Here is a 7233-nt window from a genome sequence, read left to right as displayed (position 1 = left end):
CTGATAATGGATCTAATTTGAATAATAAGATGATGGATGAGTTGTGCGCTGAGTTTAAGATTGCACACCATAATTCCTCTCCCTACAGACCCAAGATGAATGGGGCTGTTGAAGCTGCTAATAAGAATATCAAGAAGATTATCCAGAAGATGACTGTCACGTACAAAGATTGGCATGAGATGCTGCCATTTGCTTTGCATGGATATCGTACGTCTGTACGCACTTCAACAGGGGCAACCCCTTTTTCTCTTGTTTATGGCATGGAAGTTGTTCTCCCAGTAGAGGTGGAGATCCCATCAATGAGAGTCTTGATGGAAGCCAAGTTGACTGATGCTGAATGGATTCAAAGTCGTTATGACCAACTGAATTTGATTGAAGAGAAGCGATTAACTGCCATGTGTCATGGTCAGTTATATCAGCAGAGAATGAAGAAAGCATTCGATAAGAAGGTCAAGCCTCGTGTGTTCCGAGAAGGTGACCTTGTGCTCAAGAAAGTTTTGTCTTTCGTGCCCGATTCCAGGGGCAAGTGGACTCCAAACTACGAGGGTCCATGTGTTGTTAAGAGAGCCTTTTCAGGCGGTGCTTTGATGTTTACAACAATGGATGGGGAGGATTTCACTCGTCCTGTGAATGCAGATGCAGTCAAGAAATACTTTGCCTAGAAAAAAAAAGCATATGCGAATGAAAAACAGAATAGCTCGCTAAGTTGAAAACCCGAAAGGGCGGCTTAGGCAAAAATGAGCGTCTCGATAGAGAACCCGCAAGGGTGATCCAGGCAAAAGTTAGAGACATGAAAAATGTATATTTGCATCCCGCTAGATTGAGTACCTCACCCTGGGGCAATCTAGGCAAAAATTAGGGATTTGGCAAGTAACTGCATCCTGACAAGACTTTCTGGTCACCAGCTGTCTTTTCGTCAGAGGATTCTCGATTCGTCGTCGACTGAAGCTTCGGATACATCGGATTCAAATTGGTAGAGAAAGGATCATTATGTTCAATATAGCCCTCTTCCAATATATATCACTGATTTCAAATTTGTACAGATCTATGGAGTCTTGCCATTTGCAGGCTACCATTCCATCAAATAAATTTGAGCTTTTTATCCAATTATTTGCACTCTTATTTGTTTCAATTCAACAAATGTTTTGCATGTTTTAATTGATAAAATGTCATTGTTTTAAACAAACAAATTTTTTCAAATTGTTGTTTTAAACAAAGTGAGCATTCACAATGACGAAAGGATACTCAAGAATTTCTCAGTGCTCTCCCAAGGGTGGCATGACTTCCAACAGGTAAGACATTTGTTCATATTCCTGGCATTGGTTGTATCCTTCTTTCTCCTGCTTTGTTGTCAGGGTTGTTCCTCAAGCAGAGTTGTTGTTGTGGGTTGCTCCCCAATCAGAGTGCTTGTTGAAGACTTCGTTCTTCTCCAGCAGTATTCTCTCCCGACATGTTTGTTCTCCTTGTGGTAGATTCGGTAGTTGGTGGTTTGGAACCCAGGTTACTCCGTTTCTCCCCAATGCAGTCGCTAGTGGAGTTGTTGTTTCTCTCCTCAACATGGTTGCTTTCTTTTTGAAGATTCAACGGTTGGTGGATTGATATCCCGGTACCCTACCGCTTCCCCAGCATTGTTGCAAGCAGGGTTGTTACTATCTTTCCCCAATGCAGTCGCTGGTGGAATTTGTGATATATCCCCAGAGCAGAGCGCTTGCAGAAGACTTCGTTTGCTCCAGCAGTACTCCCTTTCCCGGCCAAGTCGCCAGCGGAGTTGCTATTCTCCACATCAGTGTGCTTATCCCTGCAGCAGGACAGTGATTGTGTTCCTCCTCAGCAGTTGTGGATGTTCTCCTCAGAAGAGTTAGCATTTGGTGGTGGATTCCCTAGCTCTCTTCCGTATCCTCAGTTGGGTTCCTCAGTGGATTTCCCTAGTAGATTTGCCAGTTGATTTGTGGTTTAGCGGTTTGAAGTTTGTGCAAAATCCCCAAGGGAGTTGGTATCTCCAACAAAACCAGAATCCCTGCCAGAGTCAGGATTGTGTCTGTGGTGTTCCCCCAGAGTCTCCGCTAGAGCTGATGTCCTCGACAAAGTTGCTTTTGTAGCAGTTTATGCCGTTGAACCTCCTTCAATCCCCGGTAGGGTCGGTTGATGATCTATCATCCAGAGACTGGGCTGATTCCCTGATTGCTTGATCCCCGAGTAGAGTGGTTTGTTGTAGAATCTACTTATGTGGTGTTTTCTCCTTCAGTGGGTTATTCCCTGAGAGAGTAGCCGGCAGTGTTCCCCAGTAGAGTTGCTTGTGCAGTTAGATTCTACTTGGATGATGTTGTTCTCCTGCAGTGGGTTGTTCCCCGGATTTGTTTGGAGTTGCAGTGACTTTTGTTTCTCGGTTGATGTTGGGATCCCCTGCAGTTATTTTTGAGATGTCTCTTCTGTCCCCAACAGATTCGTCTTGGTGGCGGTTTTGCCCGTTGTGACTTTCTGTGCCCTAGTTGGGACCTTCGCTGATCCATTATTCAGAGATTTGGTGTGTTCCTGATATCTCTTCTTCCCTGCAGTATCCGCAGATCTTTGCTTTATAGCATGTGGATCTCCGCAGATCGGCTTTCCAGCTGGTTTTTCCCCTGGAAGTATAATACCGGACGTTTGATTCCTGGACCTGTTGTGTTAGATATGTCTGTTTTGTCAGCATTCATCAAAAATAAATCACGCATATTCATGCATATTCATAAACATTCAGATATTCATGTTGCATTTTGCCATATATCTCTTGTTTGTTTTGTCTCCTGCTATGGGTTTCATAGATCTCTCTAAAAGATCTCCCCAAGCGGATGTCGGGTGTTAATCTCTCAAAATAGAGTCAGCCCTTAAGCAGAAAGTGTCTACCCTTTCATGCCTTTCCCCACTGAGATACATCCTCGTGGATGACGGTTGCTTCCGTTCCCTCCCAACATATTGGGACGGGTTTTCCCTTTTGAGTTATATCCTCATTAGGATGAGTCTTGATTCAGTCCGCCTCTTTGGTTTGATCCTAAATTGGCATTTTTCAACTGTCTCTCGTGCTTCCCTGTGGCATAAATGAATAGTTGCTTACAAACCGACGCTCATTCATCTTATCCTCAGTGGAGCTTTTGGCCTTCTGCCTACAAACCGACAATTGTAAGTCCTATCTTTGCGGTTTTTCTACCTACTACCCGGTAGTTATAAACCCGTTCTCTCCTCTAACGGGGTTGACTTTGTTGTTCATCCCAACCGATGACAATTCCCTTTCTGTGGTTTTCGATGTTGATTTTCCTTCGCTTGGATGAGTCGCTCGAATAAGCACTCATACCCCCAACAAGTCTTTTGTGGATAATTGCCGTATGCTAGCAATTTTATCCCCAGCGGGTCCTTTCACCGTTTGTCAGTGATTGTGTTCCCCGGATCATTGATTTTCATCAATGTATCCCCGGTGAGTCTTCTTTCATTTACCCTCTTGTTGGTAATGTCTGTTGCTCCCTTTGGTTGGTCATCTTTATATACCTAGTTTTGGTATCCCGATGCCTTTCATCTCGGATTTTATCCTATAAACAACCTACAACCCGGTTCAGGATAATATTCCTTTGCGAGGTTATTATCTACGTTTTGACGGCTATGAATAATATGTCTCATGCGCTCTTTGGTTGGAGTCCTTGTTGATTATTCCCAGTAGAGTAAGATTCGTATTCTTTGTAGAATCGAATATCCATCCTATAAACAAGACTGCTGTTCTAGCTTTCTTCAGGATGTTGAGTGTTTTGGAACACAAACCAATTCATATTTTCGGATTTTTATCCTATAAACAACCTGCAACCCGGTTCAGGATAATCTTCCTTTTGAGTATTTTATCCACGTTCTGACGGTAATGGATATTATATCTCGTTCGCTGTTGGGTCAATCTTTTGATTGTTTTTCTCCGTAGAGTAAGATTCATATTCTTTGTAGAATCGAATATCCATCCTATAAACAAGACTGATGTTCTAGCTTTCTTCAGGATGTTGAGTGTTTTGGAACACAAACCAATTCACGTTTCCGGATTTTATCCTATAAACAACCTACAACCCGGTTCAGGATAATTTTCCATGCGAGAATATTATCTATGTTTTGACGGCTATAGATAATACGTCTCATGCGCTCGTTTGTCGAATCCTTTGTTGTTTCCCCAATTGAGTAAGATTTTCATTCTTTATAGAATCAAATGTCCATCCTATAAACAAGTTTGCTTTCGCTCTCTTCAGGATGATGAGTGTTTTGGAACACACACCAATTCACGCTTTGGTCGGTCACCTGTTACATACCTACAACCCGGTATCCCTGGTGTTTCCTTCCAGTCTGCTCCCTATTATGACCTTGGTCCCCTGTGGAGTCAGATTTTCCTGAGTTTATGTACCTTTTTTCAGGTCTTTCTCAGATGTTTGGTCGATTGATATCTCTCACCCTTATACCAGTCTTAGATATTCATTCTTCCTGAGTTTGTTACCCTTATGCCGGTAACATCTCATCCTTTGGCTTCCCCTGGAAAGTCTTTTCTAGATTTCCCCAGCGGGGCTGTGTTTCTATTTTGTGTTGCTGTATTGGTGTTCTCCCCAGTACATGCATTTCGTGAGTCAGCTTGAGTTTTTCCAACGGGAGTGTTTTCCTTTGGAATTGCTTCCTTCCCCGGCTTGAGTCCTTCACTTCCCCAGTGAGGTCCCCAATTTAATCTCTGTATCCTAATCAGAGTCGTGTCTCGCGCACGTTGCGTCAGTTTTGTTTTCCCCAACTTGAAGTCGTGTCCTGCTCACGCATTATTTTTTCTTTATTACCCCCATAAGAGTCTTGTTAGAGTCTCAGTTCTTGGTGAGCGAATTACTCCGATGGATCGCTTTTCTTCTGTGTGAACCATATTCCCCACAGAGTTTGTGTCTTTTTGCATGCATACATCTGCATCATGAGGTCTCTTAGGGACCAAAATTTGTCTCATTACTATTATTTAAGCCCATTCTACCGCGTCGAGATGAAGATTTCTAAACTTCACTTCTCCGGCTAGAATGACCTTAAATAGGGGCATCTGTAAGACCCCAATTTTGGCCCTAAGATCCCTCATGGCCCATCATATCATATCATTCATTGCCTCAAGGATCATTGCATACCCTAGCTTCCCTCCTAGTGGGTGGGTATCTTGTGAGTGTGGTTCTTGATCACCAAGCATGTATTGCATTTCTATGTCATTGCTTTTCATATGTTTACTAACCAAAAGTACAAAAATATTGTCATCTAACCTTGTTGCTTGCAGATGAAGCCAACTAGGTCAAACCAGTCAAATCAGCCATTGAGCAATGGATGGTGGCCATTCTTGAAGAATTTGGGCACCATGATCATTCATTAAGAGTTAATATGAGTTGTGATATCATTGTGGATCAAGATCTCATGTGAAAGAGGCCTGAAATTCATCAGAACATGGCTCAGTCAACCAAAACCCTAGAAAAGTCAACTGTGGTCAACTGTGGTCAACTGTGCATTTAATCAGGAATTGGAAGGTGTGAGATGGTTAGAAAGCTCTCATTCATGTCCATATGAGCCTCATTTGGCATTTCAAAGATCAAGGTTGAAGGATTTGAAGTCAGACAAAAAGTTTCCCAAAATGGAAATGACCTGTAATTCTCACCTGCCAAAAATGGAAAGTTTTTCTCCTCAAAATTACGTGACCAAGAATGCTTCAAATCAAATTTTGTCCAACATGTTAGTTGAAGATCTTGTTCTCACCTTTCCAAAAAGTCCAAGAACACTCATTTCTCATGTGTGGTTGGCAAGATATGATCAAATCATTTTCAGAAAATGCCTAAATTCAAAGTGGCATAACTTTCACATGGAATGGCCAAATTGGTTGATTTTTCTTTGAGCAAACCACATTTGATGTGTACTACCCAAATCCATCATCACATTTCACCAGAAACCTTCACATAAAAAGGTCATTTTTCAAGTGGACCATTTAAAAATTGGTGGGAAAAAGTCCAAATTTCAAAATACATGGAGTTTTCACATGAAACCAATTCCAATAGCTTCCAAATGCATTTTATGATTTGCTTGAAGTGAAAAAGTACTGTTCCATTGGTTCAAGGTGCATAAGGGCAAAAAGGCCAATTTCCATAAACAAGCTCATTCACTAATCATCCAAATTATGGTTAATCATGATTAAAGCTTGGATTAACATGAAGTATAAAAGGTTAACTGTAACAGAATTGAAGGGGGATAATCATTTTTCAGATCAAATCACAAAAAACTCACAAATTCTCTCACTTTTTCTCCAATTTTCACATACACTTTTTCATCAATTCACAAGAATCTTTTGATCTTTGTGCTTTCTTTTGCAGCATTCATCATCTGCAGGTGATTGTGTAATTCTGTTTGAAGCAAATTGGAGAAGAAATCGATCAAAACACCAACTGTCCAAGCGTTGAACTTCCATGGCAGTTAGGGATTTCGCGAAATTGAAGCATTGCTGAGCTGAGAAATCATCACCATACACCTTCTTGAGCATTATACTCCATCTGTTTTCATCAATTGAGGTTAAAAACACACTGAATCACGAGCTGCATATCCAAGAGGTAAATTTTCGATTCCTTCAATTCATGCAATCAATATGTGGTTTAGGTAGTGCTTGGAACATAGAGTAGATTGGTGCTTGAATCGTGTGATTTCGTCCATTATTCATCAAGATATTTGGAATTAAAGATTGCATGTCAAAACTATTCTTGATCGTATCTCTTTGTATGTTAACTTCTGGACAAATCCATTACCATATCCATGATCCTCGTTGCATGCTGTTTCCAACGGTGTATGATTTGTATATTTTCGTGCAAAAATGCTCATAACGAATTCTGGTAGCGATGAACATTGATGATGTTCTTGAGTTTTCTGGAAAAAGAACGTGTAGATCTTGCCTTGCCTGTTTCCGTTTTGAATTCGTGTTTGGCGCGCGAGCAGACCAATAGCATGACGCCACCGTTTAAATGAAAACGGTGCGTTTTGATCCTGGCTATGGATAATTACAATAATGCCACGCTAATTTACTTAATCCATTTTAAATCTTCAATAATTATTTCATTTTCTAATCAAGCTTCTAAAAATCATATTTAATTCATCCCTAATCCAAATTGAGTGGGAATTTTTTTGATGATCTCCAAATTTTGTCTAGTTTTTTTTAGGCATAGTAATAAATGTTGTGCCTGGTGATTT

Source organism: Lathyrus oleraceus, chromosome 4 (genome assembly GCF_024323335.1).
Source record: "Lathyrus oleraceus cultivar Zhongwan6 chromosome 4, CAAS_Psat_ZW6_1.0, whole genome shotgun sequence".
In the NCBI taxonomy this organism is placed as follows: Eukaryota; Viridiplantae; Streptophyta; class Magnoliopsida; order Fabales; family Fabaceae; genus Lathyrus; species Lathyrus oleraceus.
This window is presented reverse-complemented; position numbering follows the sequence as displayed.